This window comes from Rhinopithecus roxellana, chromosome 4 (assembly GCF_007565055.1).
Source record: "Rhinopithecus roxellana isolate Shanxi Qingling chromosome 4, ASM756505v1, whole genome shotgun sequence".
Classification (NCBI taxonomy): Eukaryota; Metazoa; Chordata; class Mammalia; order Primates; family Cercopithecidae; genus Rhinopithecus; species Rhinopithecus roxellana.
Genome location: NC_044552.1, coordinates 61627342 through 61646818, shown reverse-complemented (window position 1 = coordinate 61646818; position 19477 = coordinate 61627342). Strand labels below are relative to the sequence as shown.

Here is a 19477-nt window from a genome sequence, read left to right as displayed (position 1 = left end):
TGGGGCACACCTGTAGTCCCAGGTACCCGGGAGGCTGAAGTGAGAGGATCACCTGAGCTAGGGAGTTCTAGATTGCAGTATGCTATGACCACATTTCTGCACTCCAGCCTGAGTGACAGAGCTACACCCTGTCTCAAAAAAAAAAAAAAAAAAAAAAAAAGTGACAACAAACCAATCATATCAGAATGAACAGATATTTGTTTAAAACAAAGACTTCTGAGCAACATGTTAAATTTACCAAATCTGGATGTGGCACATGGAATCATTACCTTTATCCTGTATCTCAGGTAAGCTTCCATACTTGTCACTAGCTAGACCAGTAAGAATTCACAGTTTGCAACTGTTGTATTTTGTTTTTAACTAAACAGAATTTTGTAACTAAAAACTCAAATTAAAAACCTGCCTCTTCAACATCCAAGAAAAGGCCAAAAAAAAAAAAAAAAAAATCTCTGTTTTGGACCCAGTGTGGTGGGAAAAGGTGTGACCCAGGACATAACAGAAAAACTCATTTTATGTGGTATGTGGTCCCTATCTGAATTTAGTAGTAAACAAATAGTGTATTTCCCGTAATTGATATATGTGGTATGTAATGCCTCTTTAGACACATCACTATATTGTGGTAAAAATGAATACTATTTGTGCTCTAAGTATAAATATTGTACAAATATATTGTGCTATACTAAAAATGTTGCTAAGGGGCATGATTCTATGGGGAAAAAAAAATGAAGAAAATTTATGGACCCAAAGATGTAGTCTCTGGAAAATCATCCTTTCTGCCCAATCTCCTACTTATACTAGCTGGACAGAAACTGCCCATGCAGTGAACAAAACTGAGTAGATTCTAATCTTGTTAAGAGATCTTGACCCTGTTTCAACAACCATTCTCCATCACTTAAAAACTAGGAAGTTAAGGGCCGGGCGCGGTGGCTCAAGCCTGTAATCCCAGCACTTTGGGAGGCCGAGATGGACGGATCACGAGGTCAGGAGATCCAGACCATCCTGGCTAACATGGTGAAACCCCGTCTCTACTAAAAATACAAAAAACTAGCCGGGCGACCTGGCGGGCGCCTGTAGTCCCAGCTACTGGGGAGGCTGAGGCAGGAGAATGGCGTGAACCCGGGAGGCGGAGCTTGCAGTGAGCTGAGATCCGGCCACTGCACTCCAGCCTGGGCGACAGAGCGAGACTCCGTCTCAAAAAAACAAACAAACAAAAAAAACTAGGAAGTTAAGAGTTGTGAAAAACGCATATGCAAGAAAAATAAATGAATTGGCACACGCTTCTCAAGTCAATTCCATCTGCTCCAAATAACACTCCCTTTTAAACTTTGTTCATTAAGCCATTGGTTCCCAACATATTCCCAGAGAACATAACTTAATTGGCGTGGGATGTGGTCTGGGTTTTGGAATTTTCAAGAGATCCCAGAGGATTCTAATGTGCAGATAAGTTTGGGAAACATTGCCTTAAACTAATCACTTAAAGCAGAATAAAAGCCAGTGTTGATTAGAGTACTGTGTTCTCAAGCTGCTATGAAGAAATACCTGAGACTGGGTAATTTATAAATGAAAGAGGTTTAGTTGACTCACAGTTCCACATGGCTGGGGAGGCCTCAGGAAACTTACAATCATGGTGAAAGGCACCTCTTCCCATGGTGGCAGGAGAGAGAATGAGTGCCAGCAGGGGAAATGCCAGGTGCTTATAAAACCATCGAATCTCATTAGAACTCACTAACTATTATGAGAACAGCATGAGGGAAACCACCCCCATGATTCAATTACCTCCCACCGGGTCCTTCCCATGACACGTGGGGATTATGAGGATTACAATTCAAGATGAGATTTGGGTGAGGACACAGTCAAATCGTATCAAGTACTTAAATTCAATCAATTTCCCTAGTTGAAGCCCTCAGTGACTCCCCTTTGCCTATACCATCCATTAGGTCCTATATTCTAGTTCTCAAGCCTTTAGCAGGAAAAGGTAGGCATCCCATTATCTGACCATTGTCTGTCTTTTCAGTTTAATTTCTGTCTTCCTGGCCAACAAATTTACAAATGTGAAACTTTTTATAAGGATTAAAGAAAACAGCTTGTGCTATACCTTTAAAAAAAAATTCTTAGCCTTCCCACAATGAGTCCCTGTTTCCTGAAATATTCTCCCTCACTCCTTTGTTTTTCATTGGCATGACTCTTGCATAGCCATAAAATTTTCACACTGCTCTTCTTGCTACTCTTTGTCTCCTAAGTAAAACTTTCTAGTGTTCTCATAATATCCTGTGCACAGATCTAATACTGCATGGATCTATCTCTCCCAGTGGAATATGAACTCTTAAATGCAACAAACTATATCTTACTCGTCTCTGTACTTCCATACTAAGCACAGACATTGGTTGCAAATTCCCAAACCATGTTTATCGAATCAATGGATAAGTAAGGACAAGAAAGTATTTCCAAATGGGCTTCTAGAGCCATTCTAGTATTCAAAATCAGAACTTCTTTGTGGGTTTTGGGAGAAGGGAAATATTTATTTATTATTTATTAGGTAGTTGGCTCTCATTTTCAATGGTGGATTCTCAAATATTCCAAAGACTTCACACTTTGTTTTCAACCTTAGTTCACGTTGAAGCTAAAAAGATGGGAGACATGATGGTTCTCCTTCCAGTTGTATTTCATTTTGATTAATCTTTTATGGTTTTCCTCCTTTCTGGTTTCTGCAGCCTGCGGTCACATTTGTGGGTATGCTGCCATGCGAGATGCATCTTCAGTGGAAAGTGTTATATCTCACTCATTGATATAAGGAACTTCAAAGCTGAACAAGAGATACTGGTTAAAATCACATGTCCTTTCCCTTGGCCTTGTATGCACACCTTCACAGCTGAAGATTTCAAATCTACAGGGATACAAGAACTGTCCTCTAAATGAAGGTCATGCCTTTCTATCATGCCCTTTTCTTGGTTGGTTGCTTTTCCTGGGAAGCCACGTCTTTGTCACACCCAGTCATATCCTGTCCAGCCCTTACATAAATCTCAGAATAAACACCCACATATATCTAAAATAACAGTTGAGAAATATAATTCTCCATGCACTGAGCAGCAACTCCAACCAATCACCTGATCACTATCTTGCCCACATTCTCCCTGATCCCTCGTTTTTGGTTTTGTTCTGCTTCCCCTGCACCCATGCACCCCTGCTGCCCCTGGCTCCTACTCTTAATGAAAATCCAGTTCAGTCTTTTCAAATAAGATTGGACTGTAGGCAACTGAGCTGAATTATTCCAACCTCCGCTAGACAAACATTGTTACTCCAAAAAAGTATGTGAGTGTTTTGAATTCTACAACAGAAATTTATTGCTGACTCTTTAACTTAATAAAGTTACTTTAAGGTCAAAATAAACAGACTAGGGGAAAAGCATCAGAAATTGCTACCTCCATGGAGAGCTGGCAGCTAGCCCTCTTGCCTATCCAAATATACAATTGCCATTGCCAAATACAAGATAGCACATTTATATTAAATCCATAGGCTTTTTCTCAACTGACTCAATTCCAACAATCTACTCAAATGTGTGGCAAAATGTGGGTTTAAAATTGCAGGAACACCTCCTCCAACTACTGAACGTTATACCACATAGAAAAATGATGACAAAATATACCAAAATTGAAATATATAATATAGGCAGGCTGGAGTTATGCCATGTCATTTGACGTTATCCACGGGGGCTCAGAAGTTAATGCATTTGCTCCTGGTGACACTTAGGGATAATGTAATCATCCTTAATGAAGACATTAAAGAATGATCTGGACCTGGTACATTTCAGAAGTTGAAGTGGTTTATTACGATGGTTTAAGAAAGATGTTTTTAGCTTTGCAGTAAAAAGAATCAATATCAAAAATGAACAGGCTTTTGTTTAGATGCAAGGTAAGCAAGCGTACTGAGACAACTCTGATATTTAAAAGTATCTGGATGAGGAAAAATATGACAAATCAAACAAGGATGTTTGGGTATCTGTTATGTACCCAGCTTTGTGTAAAATGTTGAAAGCATAAACTTCCATATGTTGACTTGACCTAGCCAGTTTACCTTCACCTTCATTCCTTGGAACCATACAGGAAAGTCTTTGGTTAATATTCAGTGTGTCTTTTAATATTTTCAAAAAATATATAAATGCCTTTTTTTAGTAAAGTTTTTTCTTCTTTTTGGTTTTGGGGTTTTGTTTCATTTTGGATTTTAAGGGCAAGAGAGGAAGAGAAAATAGAGAAGTAGGAAATTTCTTACTCAATAATAACATCAGTGACCTCATCAACAAACTTAAACGCTCCCTCCTAAGGTACCACATAAACTTCTTTGTGAGATTAGGAAGATGATTGATATTCCTCTCAAGTTATTTTATATCCACTATCTTTTTCTTCAACAGGCTAATTATGTCAATGAGTCTAAGTATAAATATGAGAACTTCTTTTGTAAAAGGAAAACCTGAGATGGGGAGAATTGCTGAAATTAAAAAGAACAGTGAAGATACTTGATTTCTTGAGAGTTAGGACTAGACTATTTATTAATTGAAGGCTGGAAGCTGAGATGCCTTTCAAAATAAGTAAAAAAGCAAACAGGTCATTGATTACCCTCTCATAACACAATTTGAGAAGGCAAGAACCTGGTTTCTCATTTAGCCAGCAGGAAGGAAGATATTTTTTTCCCTAAAATGGAAATAACTCTACAGGTTTTTTTTTTTTTTCAATCACAAAGGAAATAGAGATTTGTTGTGAAAATTCAAAAACCAAAAACCATAGAGAAGACCATCCCACCTGATGAAGTTAGATTGCTAATAGGTTAAGGAAATATTATCAAGAAGCCATAGCAGTAACCAATATTCTCTCCATCAATAAGGAAACACATTAATCTCCAACTTATATGAGGATAATGGAGAATCAAGGCATATCAGGGTATGGAAGGAGGAGAGAGATTAGATAACGGAATGAACTGTATTCATAAACTTATGAATTTTAGAGCCATTAAAAATATCACATATGTCCGTTAAAAGAATTAATTGAGATGGCATATGTAAAGTTCTCACAACACGATAGGCACTAAATAAACATTAATTTTGTTTTCTCACCTTTGTTTTCACTGCCAAGAAACTGATACGATCCCCAGGCCTCTTGGAGTAAAATTTTAAGCTGAACTTCTATGTTAGTTTGTTCTTGCACTGCTCTAAAGAAATACCTTAGACTGGGTAACTCATAAAGAACAGAGGTTTAATTGACTCACAGGTATACAGGCTGTACAGGAAGCATGGTGGCGTCTGCTTCTGGGGAGGCTTCTACTGATGGTGGCTTTTTACCAATGGTGGAAGTCAAAGCGGAGCAAGCGGTTCACACAGCAAAAGCAGGGACAAGAAAGAGTGAGTGGGGATTGCTATGCGCTTTTAAACAACCAGATCTCACTCACTCTCCTGAGAACAGCACCAAGGGGTGGTGCTAAACCATTCATGAGAAATCCACCCCCATGATCCAACCTGGCCCCAGCTCCAACACTGGGGATTAAAATTTGACATGAGATTTGGGCAGGGACACAGATTCAAACCATATAAACTCCCAAATTTTATATTTTAAAAACAATTGAGACAATAAACATATAAAAAGATGCTCAACATGATTATTCATCAGAAAAATATAAATTAAGAAATACTAACAAGTAGCAGCATGGCTACAATTAAGAACATAGAGTGTTGGGGAGAATATGGAGCAACAAAAACTCTTGAATTACTGGTGAGAGTGTTAACTGATATGATGACTTCAGAAAACTCTTTGGCAGCACCTAATAAATCAATATACTATATAACCTGTAATTTCACTGTTGGGTATGTACCTGTCCAAAATGAGTGCTTTGTCCTCCAAAGGATATATACAATAGTGTTCATAGAAGCTTTATTTATCATAGCCCCATACAGGAATATATAAATATAAATATATATATATATTTATATACATATAAAAGAATGAACTACTGGAAAATTATATATATATATATACACACACACATATATATATATTCCAATATGGGGATATGATAAATAGAGATAGTAATTTAATTTATATATCTATAAAAGAATCAACTACTCATATACATAACAACTGGGATGATTTGACAGACATATGATGAGTAAAAGACATTAGGTACAAATATGTAAACTCCATATCTTTTATTTGTGTGAAACTCAAAACCAGGTGATACAGAATAATGGCTCCCTTTGGGGTGCACATTTGCGATGCAAGGTGAGCTGGAAGCCTCCTAAGGGGCAAGAAATGTTCTATATCTTGATCTGTGCATGGCTAAAAACGTTTCTACCACATGTAAACATTCAAGATCTTCACTTAAGATATGTGCACCTTCAAACGTATAACTGAATTAACAAAATAATTTCAGGTTTTAGATTTTTCTCAACATGCATGTACATTTGGATCAGTATTCTTGATGTTTATATCTCATCTGATCATTTCTTAAATTGTTTATGTTCAGCACCTCTACCTTTCTGAAAAGTTTCAATACATAAAGATTATTTTCAAGGGAAATCTAGTACCCTTTTCACAGAGCATACTTATAACAGGTGATTTTTTCCCCACAGGTGAAACAAATGAGGGTGGGTCTACTCATAGCTCTAGGAGCCAAGGTGGCCCAATTTAATTTAATTTAAGTAGTGGCAGTCAGTGAGTTGCAGGCTTCATGTGGGCCACCAATAACAGAGTCTGACAGCATCACAGCAGCAAGTACTCAATGGAGCCAGAGTTGACACTGAGAGTTTTCTCTTTTCTATTTCAGGAACATGACAGCATTTTTTCCCTCCTCCAGTTTTCACTTCTAAATGATGTTTAATGGCAGGAAATTTTTATGCATTTTACAACTTCTTATGCAACCTAGGCCTGCTTTAAAGAATACATTGCTCTCCTCTTTGCTTCCCTTTTCTAATCATTGAACCATGAACTTTACTAGTATAAACCACAATTCGTGGCCCATATTTATTTTCACCCTGTTTAGGTGCAAACGTTTCATATATTCCTCTGAGGGAATCAATTCAATACGAAGATATAAAAGAAGACAATCTCACTTCTGACAAAAACAACATTTAAGAAAAATGCAAAAGTAAATAAAACAGAAATAAGTAAAGAATAAAGCATAATGGAAGACAACCTGTTTTCCTGATTTGTGTAGCTCAGATCCCTTGGACTTGAGCATTAACTCAGTAGGGGCCTTCTCTGCGGGTGGAACATGCTGTTATTCTTCACAACAAGTACTCAACATCCAGGAGGAAACAATGATTGCAACCTAACTTTAAAAACAAAAATTAAAAAAAGACTCACGCAGCAAAAACAAAGCCAATCAATACTACATGGAATTAAGAGTTGTTAGTTTCATTTCTGAAGCACAATCCCAGGATCTTGGTTAAACTCTGACCACGACCATCAAACATAGCAGCTTGCTAAGGGAATAACACTTCTGCTCTCCAGGCTCTTTCATTCTCTTCTAGATCTCAGGTTCATGCAAGGTCAGAATGTCAAGACTCCATTTTCTCTAACACCACGAACCATAAACAGTTTAGCCTAGGATGGTTAGAAGACTTCCGAGCCTTTTCAAAAATGAAAGTGAATGGCCATTTAGGTTTCAAAGTAGGCTTGTACCCTTCTTCACTTTATTTTTTATTTTGTTTTGTTTTAACGGGTCTGGGTCTGCCAAATACATTAGTCTACTCAGTCCTTCAGGTTGAACTGTGGCCTGTGACAGCACTTCACTTTAAAACAGACCACTCTCATTTGGGAGACGTCCAGAGCAGAGCAGCCTCTAGCTTGCAGCCTAAACACTCTGACCTCCTTCTCACTCTGTGCCTACTACTGTCCATGTGCAAGTTACACAAGCCAGAGCAATCTCAGCCTCCATCAAGAGCAAGCTCCAATTTAAGAGTAATGGCTGGAGTAGGTGTTATTTGTACTCCATGTCAAGCAGTGATTGTTCACATCTGGTTGCAAGCTGAACGGAGCTTTAGATTATTCAGAGCAGTTCAAAACGCTGGTGGTAAGAGAGGGGAAAAGGGTCTTGACTTATCTTGTGGTTTTCAGACAAAGGAGTCACCTTATTAATAAAGAAACATAATCAAATATGTTCCTTTCAATGATAAGTGATCATGGGTATCGTGTGTACATATAACCACACGCACCAAGGCTGCAAATTAAAAAAAAAATCACAATTGAAGTATGAAAGTAGAATAGGCATCCTTGCTAATAAGCTTTTTTGAAAATGCTGTTGATTATGAGTCAACAAAGAGGTTGCAACACACAAATGTACACACACACATGCACACATGTTAATTTTGGCTACGGTTTTACACCTAATTTCTTCACATCAGGGCAGCAATCATGTTTTAAAATCTTATTTCTACATTCCTTTTCCCTCTTTTCCTCTTCCTTGGCCATTTTGTATAACGTAAACAGAGAGTATACATTTCGGGCTCCAATTCTTATGCCCAAGGATTAAAATGAAGCCACAAATAAAAGCTGCGTGAATACTGATAAAGAAATGCTGAGACATCCTGGCCATTGCTTTTCTTGAAAGAAATCTCCTAGGGTGAAAAGCACACACAACATAAGTCGCTATTCAAATATTTTATCTCATGCACTGCTGCAGAGCTGCATAAAAATGTATTTTGAGTCTATATGGCAGGAAAATAGAAACTGGGACTATAATTAGAGTGAACCCAGAGTAAATTACTACACGTGAGGTTAGACACAAATTTGACATGTTAAAATAATATAAAAAATAGAAAATAGAATTTAAAGTTAAGAAAACAAATTATTCTGTAAGGAAATCGAAGTTGCGTTTTAGATTTTCTTTTCCCCTGCAATGTTTTTTGCTACCTATTGCAACTTTCATTTGTAAAAGTGAGTTAATCCTAGAGCAATAGATAGTGAAATATACAAAAAATAAGTATGAATTGCTCTGTCATTCTTTTAATATCTTACAATGAGGTAATGTAAATTAACCAGATAAGGAGATGATTAAACATGTCTTTTTTTAAAACTACACAGTTGAGCATCCCAGAAACAGTGCAGAAGATTAGTTTTAAACTATCATCTTGACAGTTGCTCTTTAATTCATTTTTAGGCGGGCCCTGGTACAACATGAAAGAAAACAGAACAAAAGATGTAAATGGTGGTGTTCCCATGTGTAAGATATCTTTGGATACTTGTTTGCCCCTGTAAAGCTGCAGCAGACAGCTAAAATACTAAGATTCAGTTAGAGTAGTGTTCCCTTTGCTTTCTCTTATTTTATAATTTTTTATGACAAAGCACCAAGAATAAAAATTCTGCAGGAAAACACAGATTCCTTAAATAGAGAATACTTTTATGGAGTCTGATTTTTCTAGAGCATAATTTACAGCACTGTGGTAAAATTCATTCTGTGCTCTGATATTGAAAAGGATGATTTCAATCAAAACAATTAATGTTCAAGATGACAAATGAAACAGTCTCTCGTTCTCCAGAGCATTTTTTTCCTATTTATTCCATTCTTGGGAGACTTAGCATCAATCACTATATGATGATCTTCTCTTCTTGCCATCTGAACATTTTGCAGGAGTCAAACACCTGTTTTGCAACTTTGGTTTTAGAATTTGGGCTCCAGTTAGTCAGTCTAAATGCTGTGTTTTGGTTTTCTGTTATGTCGGAATACCACAATGGCCCATGCCTTCTGGTATTCACATCTTCCTGTAGTACACTCTTCTTGAATATGAGGTGGGCCTGAAACTTGCTTTAATTATTAGAAAGCAGTGGAAACATTGCTGCCCTATTTCAGACCTAAACCTTAAGAAGCCCTGGCAGCTTCTGCTTTTGCATTCCTCGGAGCCCCAGCTTCTGTGTAAGAAGTGTGGCATCCCTGCTAGAGATACTGTGCGTTAAGGCCATGTGAAGAGAACCTATAGAGAAACAGAAACCCTTAGACTACTGGAAAACAGCCAATGAGCTCAACTAAAAGAGAAAATGTAAGTCCCAGACATGTGACTCACGCTGAGCCATTTTGAGCTACATACATGTCTGAAGCATGTGAGTGAAAAAGCCATTTGGACATTGCAACGTCAGCATACCTCTCGCCTATGACGTCATAAGAAATGATGAAAGAGTAGTTCTTTTTAGCCCTTATATTTTAGGGCAATTTGTTACACAGCCACATGCAATCAAATATTTCTAGCCCCTTTACTGTCTTTGCATGTTAAAGAATGATATAGAATTTATTTTTCACAGCTAATAATACATGGGGCCCTCTCCAATCCTGATACTCTGTTTTTCTCTAGCAGTTGTGGCTTCTACTCAGTCTTTCAAATTGATACTAACTAAAAGACAGGTTAGTATAAATTCCAAGAAAAGAACTCTTCCTCTGTTAGTGGCTTCAAGTCTTTTTTTTCTTTAAACCAGGGTTTTATATGATTATCTGAAGGCATTGGCTATTCTTTCTCGAAGCAAAGATACTTTTTCATATTTCTTCTCTTATTTTTGACTTCCTGGTGAAGGAGAACAATATACAGATCCTAAAAGTTCCTAAGTGAGGCTGAGAGAAAGAGAAAAGAACTAGAACTTGGCAAAACGTGCCCCAATCTAGAAAACAGAATTTCCTTGGCACCCTTTGATCTTCCTAGGTTTTAGGTAAGCACTCAGATGATACTTCATTTATTCTTCTCATTTATTCATTCACCGAGCTTTCAACAAAAATGCAGAGAACTCTACAATGTGTCGAAATACTATTTAAATATCTGTTTCTTTTTTAAAAAATCCTTTTAGTAACTACTTAAACATAAAGTAATCAAGTTCAAGAATCATATATTTCTCCAAGATCCCTTAAAGTCAACTGGATTTCTTTTAATCCATGAAAGTCAGGACGTTACTTTTTATTTTGTGTGTTTATTTCAATCCTTAATATAGAGCTATTCAGAAAAAAATGAGCACGAAACCTTGATGGGTGGATAGACCTATGTATAAGGGCATAAATGAATGAAGCAGAACTAAGTAGACCATAAGAACGCTCAATGCTGCAATATATCACATATTGAATATGTATTGATATTTATCACTAGAAGATAAAATAGAGCCATATTTGGAAGGCAAGAAGAATATTAACTTAGCCTTGACATTTTCCAAAGGTGAAGAATTTATCTTACTCCTTTGAATATCTTAAAATTTCTCAAAAAAAAAAAAAAATCCTGTCTGTATCAAATTCAATCCCCCAAAATAAAATATTAATGATTCAACCACTTGACTTTAAAGGAAAACTGGAAGTTTGGTAGGCTTTAAAATAAAGTAATATGAGCAAAACTATTTCTTGGTTGCTGAGGACTGGAGATGGTTGGACAGATAGAGTCCAGATGTACTTGTACCCTGTAGGCACTGCACAATCACCTGTGAGCACCATTTTTGCATCCTCTGAGTCTAGGAAAGTAACCAGAGGGAACTCAGAGGCTGAGAAGATTTCCTAACCCCATCCCTACCAAACAGATTCCAGCACTACTGAGTAGGGTTTATTTCAATGGTTTCTGTGAGGATAAGATTTTAAAATTGAATGTTAGATACAGTATATGAAAGCAGAAAAAAAACTAATTAATGACTGTGAATGTATCCACTGGTTACCATAACAAGTGATGAATACCAAGTAGTAGAGGGGGAAAGAAGATGAATGTGGAAAGAAAATTGGGGCTGTGTTTTCTAGAAAAATTCATAAATGAGCAAAACCTAATATGAATCCCAGAGTCAAGCTAGGGAAAAGGGATGAGATGGTAGTTTCAAGAAAAGACTTGAATCTGTCTTTGTGCCAGAGACAAAACATTTTAAATATCTCTTGTTGTGTAACAAAGTACTCTAAAATTTACTGGGTTAAATGGGTTAAAACAACAATAATTTGTTTGTTCATAATTATGCAATTTGGGATGAAATGATCTTTGCGATGGTGTCAGTTAAGGTGATTCAACTCAGGCTGGAGGGTCTACTTCCACAGTGGCTCATTCTCTTGGCTGACAAGTCCAACGCCAGTTGTCAGCAAGAAGCTCAGGGGCTGCCTCACATGGCCTCTTCTGCAGTTAAGTTTGTCTGTACTTTGGCCTTCCATGATTTGAGTCCTTTCCATATGGAAAATATATTTACTGTTTCCTGAGACCAATAAAATCTCATCTTATCAGAGCATTGTCTTAGGCTTGAAGTCCAGATTCTCATCACCTAGGTCATATCCTGGTACAGATGAGATTCTTAAGGCCTGGCTTCTCTTGATCTGCAGATCTGTAAGCCCCGGAGACAAGTTAATCTGTCCCTCATATCCACAACAAAAAATTGTAAACCAGGGACAGGAAAATTACAACAAACACTCCTATTCAAAAACTGGAAATAGGAGAGGCACATAGTAATCATTGGTCCAAAAAATCCTGAAATTTATCCAGGTATAAATAAACAGTTCCTCAATTAGGGCTCAATTCTAATGTCTGGAAATGTTTTTTTAGTGGTTTTTGGTTCTATTCTCTGATCTATCCTTCCTTTTCCATAATAACTGACCCATATTTGCAGATGGGTTGCTTTCTTAGTAATTCCTGTCAATAGGAAGTTAACATCCAAAGGCCCCTGTTTGGTGCTGGAGAGGATGTGGAGAAATAGGAACACTTTTACACTGTTGGTGGGACTGTAAACTAGTTCAACCATTGTGGAAGACAGTGTGGCGATTCCTCAAGGATCTAGAACTACAAATACCATTTGACCCAGCCATCCCATTACTGGGTATATACCCGAAGGATTATAAATCATGCTGCTATAAAGACACATGCACACATATGTTTATTGCAGCACTATTCACAATAGCAAAGACTTGGAACCAACCCAAATGTCCGTCAATGACAGACTGGATTAAGAAAATGTGGTACATATACACCATGGAATATTATGCAGCCATAAAAAAGGATGAGTTCATGTCCTGTGTAGGGACATGGATGAAGCTAGAAACCATCATTATTAGGAAACTATCACAAGAACAGAAAACCAAACACCACACGTTCTCACTCATAGGTAGGAACTGAACAATGAGAACACTTGGACACAGGAAGGGGAACATCACACACCGGGGCCTGTTGGGGGATTGGGGGAGGGGGGAGGGATAGCATTAGGAGATATACCTAATGTAAATGACCAGTTAATGGGTGCAGCACACCAACATGGCACATGTATACATATGTAACAAACCTGCATGTTGTGCACATGTACCCTAAAACTTAAAGTATAAAAAAATATATATTTTTAAAAAGGCCCCTGTTTATTTTAACCTGTGTATGTCCCTCTTAATCCAACTTGGTAGTGCTTCTGCTAATACAATTACCTTAAAGGCTTTGTAGGTTTCCAATAAATCTTTTTAAAGTTTACCCTATTAAAATAAAATATGCAAAAGTCATAACAATACATCTATTAAAAAACCCTCTTGAATCTCAGCTGTAGAACAATGTCTTACGATTCTTAGAAGTCCTTTTTTTTCTTGCTGAGGAGCTCCATGAGTCATGCCTTTATGATCTTAGGAATCCTGTAGTCTAGTAGAGAAAACCTAGGAAGTATTGCCCGAAGTGTTTCAAAGAAATTAACAAAGGATTTTGAAACATGACCTTACCCAAATGCCACAACCAGATTTCATCTTTGTCCTCAGCCCATTTGTTACTGTGAGAATTACTGACAGTTGGAATAGCTGAGTATGGGAAACAGGTCAATTTTCGTTTATTTATATTTTTGAGACAGGATCTCACTTTGTCACTTGGACTAAAGTGCAAGGGTATGACCATAGCTCACTGCAGCCTCACTCCTTGCTGAAGGGATCCTCCCATCTTGGCCTTCAGAGTAGCTGGGACTACAGGCATGCCATTATACCCCACTAGTTTATTTTTTATTTTCTGTAGAGAGGAGAGTCTCTCTGTGTTGCCCAAGCTGGTCTCAAACTCTTGGCCTCAAGTAATCCTCCTACCTTGGCCTCCCAAAGTGCTGGGATTCAATGTGTGAACCACCACCCCTGACCAAGAACCAGATTTATATTTGATTGAAGCAAATCCTGGCTTTTTTACATTGATTCTTAATTTTGTTCAAAAAATTTCCTTTGTAATTGATTTTGTTCCTCCTGTCTTTGTCGTAAATAGGTACAGTCAAAATAGGTAGCTTCAACATTCTGCCCCAAAATCACGATACCCGAACCACAAGGTCATTAAGTATCATTTCTATCATCAGCCTTACTGACGATGGAAGCCTCACTCATTTTTCCACCAGCTCCATTCTCTCTAGCCACCAAGAACAATTTCCCAAATATTGTTCCAGTGTACAGTAAAAGTTCCTTTGAAGCCCTTCAGGCTTCAGGGCCCTTCGGCCCTTCAGGGACTGCCACCTAGTCCCCAAACCCCCTAATTTCACGTCATTCATTTACAGCCACATTGTACTTGCAAACACAAATTTTGTTTTAACTTTCTACCACTGCCTTAAAAAATCACCTCAAAAACTGAATGGCTTAAACAAAAACAGTTTATTATTTCTCACGATCATGGGTTGAGCTGGCAGTTTTTCTGCTTTACCTAGTGTTGACTGATGGCTAGCTGGTTTACAAGTGGCCTGACCCGTAAGATAAATTTATGCTGTCTGGATAATGGGAGCCATTAGGCAGGGGCTGTCTGCCTGGGACCTATTCTCCCTGCTGGCTGGGTTCCTCAATTCTCTGCTATGTTGCCTCTCCATGTGCTTATCTTGAACTTTTTCAAACATGAGGGTCTCAAGGTAGTTAGAGTTTTTTCATGTGGTGGCTGCTTTCTACTAGCACAAAAGTAAAAACTGCCAGACCATCTCAAAGCTCAGGTCCACAACCAGTACAGAATCATTTCTGCCTCATTCTATTGTTTAAAACAAACCACCAGCCCATCCCATATTCGTGCAAAGGGCATTGGTACCAAGAGGATGTGATTCACAGGAAGGTAAATAAGTTAACAGCCTGGCACAATAAAAATCAATTACCTTATAATGAATTGATTGAAAAGAAACTATTGGACAGCAGTTCTTGAAGTGTGGTTCCCAAACCAGCAGCATCAGCATAACTGTGAAACTCTTTACAAATACGAATTCTCGGTCTGTACCCCAGACCTACTCAAGGAGAAACCCTGGGGACAGACCCACAAATCGATGTTTGTCAAGCCTTCCAGGTGATCCTAATGTAGACAAAAGTTTGAGAATTCAAGGGCAAAGAAATGTGTTAAATTGAATTTGTGCCATATGTGGAAACTGTTAAAGCATAGCCAACCAGTGAATTCTTATTATGAATTAGTTAACTATTACTTTTAACATATTAGCTATAAAAAGGTTTATTTTGCTAACAATGTTCTATGACTATTGGTATAAACCATTCTTTATCATATAGGTAGTAAATAAATGTATTGGTCAAATTAATCAACAATCCAAAAACCTAAATGAAATGTCTAAGAATCAATGAACAATTGTCTTTCTTATCTATCTACATACACACCCACACACACAGACACACTCGTACACACACCTCTTTTTTACTCTTTCTTTTGCTCTTTGGTTGTTCCTATTATTGTTTTTGTGGTCACTTTGATAGTATTTTATGTTATGTTTGAATGATAATTTTTTTTTTTTGTCATGAATCGTTGCTTATTTCCAGGAAACAACAATGCAGGCACGGTAAAGAAGGAAGCTAGCATACATGGTAAATATAGCCAGGGTATGAACAATTTTTCAGAACAATTATTTTTTAAAACAACCTGGCAATGTAAATTTAAGATAAAGATTCTGCTTCAGTGGGGAATTAGCAAATTATCCAAGGACATTTGGTAGAGAAAAGATTTCACTTATATATTGATCCCTCTCTTTTCAGTCCACTGAGACTAGGCATGTACTCAGTAATTTCAGACTACTCTATAATCTTCCAAAGTATTCAGGTGTTTGCAAAATTAACCTCTCAAAATATTGCAACTGGAAATGGCCTATTGAACTCCATTAATTGATTAAATTCTACATGCCATTAGAGCAGCACTTGTTTGATTGCCAATAAAAACGAATCATGGGAAGTGGTTTGTTAGGGAAGAGAAGATAAAAATAGAAAGGATTCAAATATTAGCAGTAGCATAAGAAACTTGTAGTGCTGATTTCTGTGTAAAAGTTTTAAAATCAAATGATATTTGTAGCCTTAGACACTTGATTAGAATATCAATGAGAGGAGCTGTGCAAGTAATATACTGGAGCAGGTCACAGTTTATCTTACTTTATTTCTCTTAATTCAGTAAATGTTATGGGGCATGCCACATGAAGGCAGGCATCATTATGCATCACAGAATCCTCATATCATTCCTATGTTGCAGGCAGTATTATTATACACATTTTACCAATGGGGGAAAAAATGTTAAATTAGCCAAGTTGGGATTTAAACTCAGTCTGGTTACAAAGTTCATGCTTCTAATCACCAGGCGAAACAGATTCTTTATACTGATCTCAGGTTCTCACTTTGAAAATATTTGGGTATATGCCAATATGGTGATTTCTAAAGAAGTTAAAATAATTTCTTACAGGTTAGCCATCGAAATTGTAGTAATGGCTACTACCATAGAATAGGTAGATGATAGTCTTCTCTATTCACAATTACTTAATTGTAAAAGGTCTTCAACACATTTCATTTCATTTGACTCACTCAATTATCAAAAGGAATTTATTCCAATTTTGTCACTATGTAAAAGAAAAATAGAAATAAAACCTGAGGCTTAGAGAAGCAAAGTAACGTAGATAGTTCATGCAATTGGGAGATGCCTCAGCTGAAACAGTAAGGCCAGTATCCTGATGTCAAGTCTTATACTTTTCCTGGAAACCCCATAAATTCTCAAAGATCAAGTAACAATCCACAAAGAAAGGGAAGCCTGCTCAGCCTCATTTATACATCTGAATAGCAAGATTGCTGAGAAGCAGAACATTTAAAATGCAGTATGATTTATATCTTGCTTTATTTAAAATAAATTTCATTGTTATACTCCCAATACAACTTCTACTCTTGTATTTGATCTCCTTCTTTGACTGAGAGAGACAGGGCTGGAGTGAGAGATAGACAGCTGGGAAGTAGCCCCATCCAGTTTTATGGGTATTCACAGACAAGCGTACATTGCTTAGCAAATTACTTAGTATCCTAAGTACTTCCAGCAGACAATTGGTTGATAGTCATATCTTTAGTGACACAGCATAGCTTTTGTTTCTTTAGAATACAGGGACCGGCACCTACAGAGAGGGGTCATTTGGTGGCTTTGCTTCTTGAATATGTCTCTATTTTTAATAAATACTTCAACCCTATGACCCCATTCTTATTCTGCCTCCCTTTAATATGCTTCCTGAGAAGGTACTCTGGGTAAGAAGGGAAGAAAAGAGTGCATGAAAATAAAGTGTTGAATATTTGGAGAGGGCACATAGCAAAAAAGGAAAGCAAAAATCAGGAAGAAATGTGATAGGGAAGCACAAACTGGTAGACGGTGTAGGAAGAAAGGGCAGGACTTCAGATGATTCATATGAGATGGTGTCAAGTCAAAGAAGTGGACAGACCTAAGTCCCTATTCTCTTTTGACTCAATTCTCTGCTTATTGGTACAACCAACTACAGTCAGCTTAAATCTTTGCTGAAACTAAATGGAGACATAGCACCATTTGTTGTGTGAATCTGTGTCTGTAATTTCTGTGACCTGGGCATTCAGGGCAACAATTGTTCCCATTTTTTTCCATTTCGTGTGTCATTTCAGAGCTGTGTAGTCTCTGTGTAGAAGCTGTGGGTGCCAATTTAAATGAGTAGAAAAACAAGAATTGTAAAGCCTGCATTGCCAGCATCTGCTTCTCTCATTTACAACCAGAGAATGAAAGGTAACAAGAGCAACTAAATTTAACAACAGTGGATCCTGTGTTTGCTTAAGTGTCCCGTTTTAACTAAGAAGCAACTGTGTGTGATTTCTTCAGAGAATCAGGTTGCTGGTTGGCAGGCCTCCAGGAGCAGAAACACCTGCACAGTGGAGACGCACGATCCTCTGTGCAGGGTGCCAGCCATGGCCATTCCACATCACATGCTTAGCATCTGACTAAGGATGTCAGTTGTTTTCGAGGGCCAGTTGGTTACAGAAAATAACTACAGCTCTGTTGAGACCCTTTCTCTCTTTGCTTTTCTCTCTGATCTGACTAACCTCTTTCATTCTTTGCCCTGTGTTATATGGCTTAGACCAAAGTCTGAGACATTTAACCAATTTATAAATATTAAATGCAGAAGGCATACCCTATCAGTTCCTGGAAACATCAAAGAAGCTGGAAGGGAAATGGAAACTGGATGGCACTTTGTGGAGGTCACTTTGCTGACAGTCAAGTATTCAAGGGTAGGGTTTCTCCCATGGTTTTAAACCATTGCCTTATACAGTAAGAGTCTTTTCTATAATTCTTCCAGCTCTTAGCACAAGCCTGGAAGAACGAATGAATGACAACTAACAAATGACTGACAAAGAACTTAATGCTAATTTATGTAAATGTGACTACATCTGGACATTTATTTTGCTTTTATAATTAACTTATTTGATAACTTTCAAAAAGTAGCTTATTCTTAATTACTCTCTGTCTTTATTTCTTCCTTTTGTCTTCATTCTTTTCTTCCTTCTTTCAGTTTTTCTTTTTGTCTTTCCTAAGAATCTGTCTTCTTATACTACATTAAATAGAAGAAAGGAAAGAAGAAGGAAATTCTTGGCCTGATAAAATTCTTTCCTTTTTCCTTCCTTCTTTTCTTTCTTCTCTTTAATGTAGTATAAGAAGGCAGATTCTTAGGTCATGAACCTGATTCTGCCTTTAAGAAGAGAGTTCTTACTTTTTGAAGGCATATTGGGCCACTGGATCCTAACAGACATACATTTTTTTTTTAAAAAAATGTGAATTTCCTTGCTAATGGCAATTTACTTTCTCTTCAATTTATTGAACTTCTAGAGAAAGAAGATAACATCATGCTGATTCTTTGCTCTGGATTTAAACTGAAATTATAGCCACCAGAGATCAAGAATACATAATTCTCAAGAAGTTTTAGAGAGTCTTCCAACTATAAACCAGCCTGAGATAAGGATCCAGGCAGAACGATACCCAGGAAGATTGCTAAACCCAGCACCCATTGTGAAGCATTAACTGGGTGGCAGTAGAGCTGGCCAATCAGCTATACATTCTCACATCCTCTATCAAACTGACCTTAAGTATAAGACAGGAACATGGTACTAGCTCTATTGTGTGCCAGACTGACTGAAATGTATTTCTTTCTGGAAAATTCTCAATAGAGCAAGAAAAATTCATCAGATCCGAAAAATAGCTCAATTTACACACCCATTATATTATCTATGTAATTTCAGGTTATTCCTCTAGTTGCAGGTGCTTTCAAAATAAAGTTTAGAGTGT

General features: G+C 37.4%; 1 long non-coding RNA gene across 1 annotated transcript in view; it reads left to right on the top strand.

The window, feature by feature from the left end:
• The first annotated feature begins 18222 nt into the window (after nucleotides 1-18222).
• Nucleotides 18223-19477, top strand: part of LOC104654793 — a 71774-nt gene continuing 70519 nt past the window's right edge. Inside the window, exon 1 of the long non-coding RNA XR_746894.2 lies at nucleotides 18223-18426. This is a non-coding gene — a long non-coding RNA (uncharacterized LOC104654793). The remainder of the gene's footprint in view (nucleotides 18427-19477) is intronic.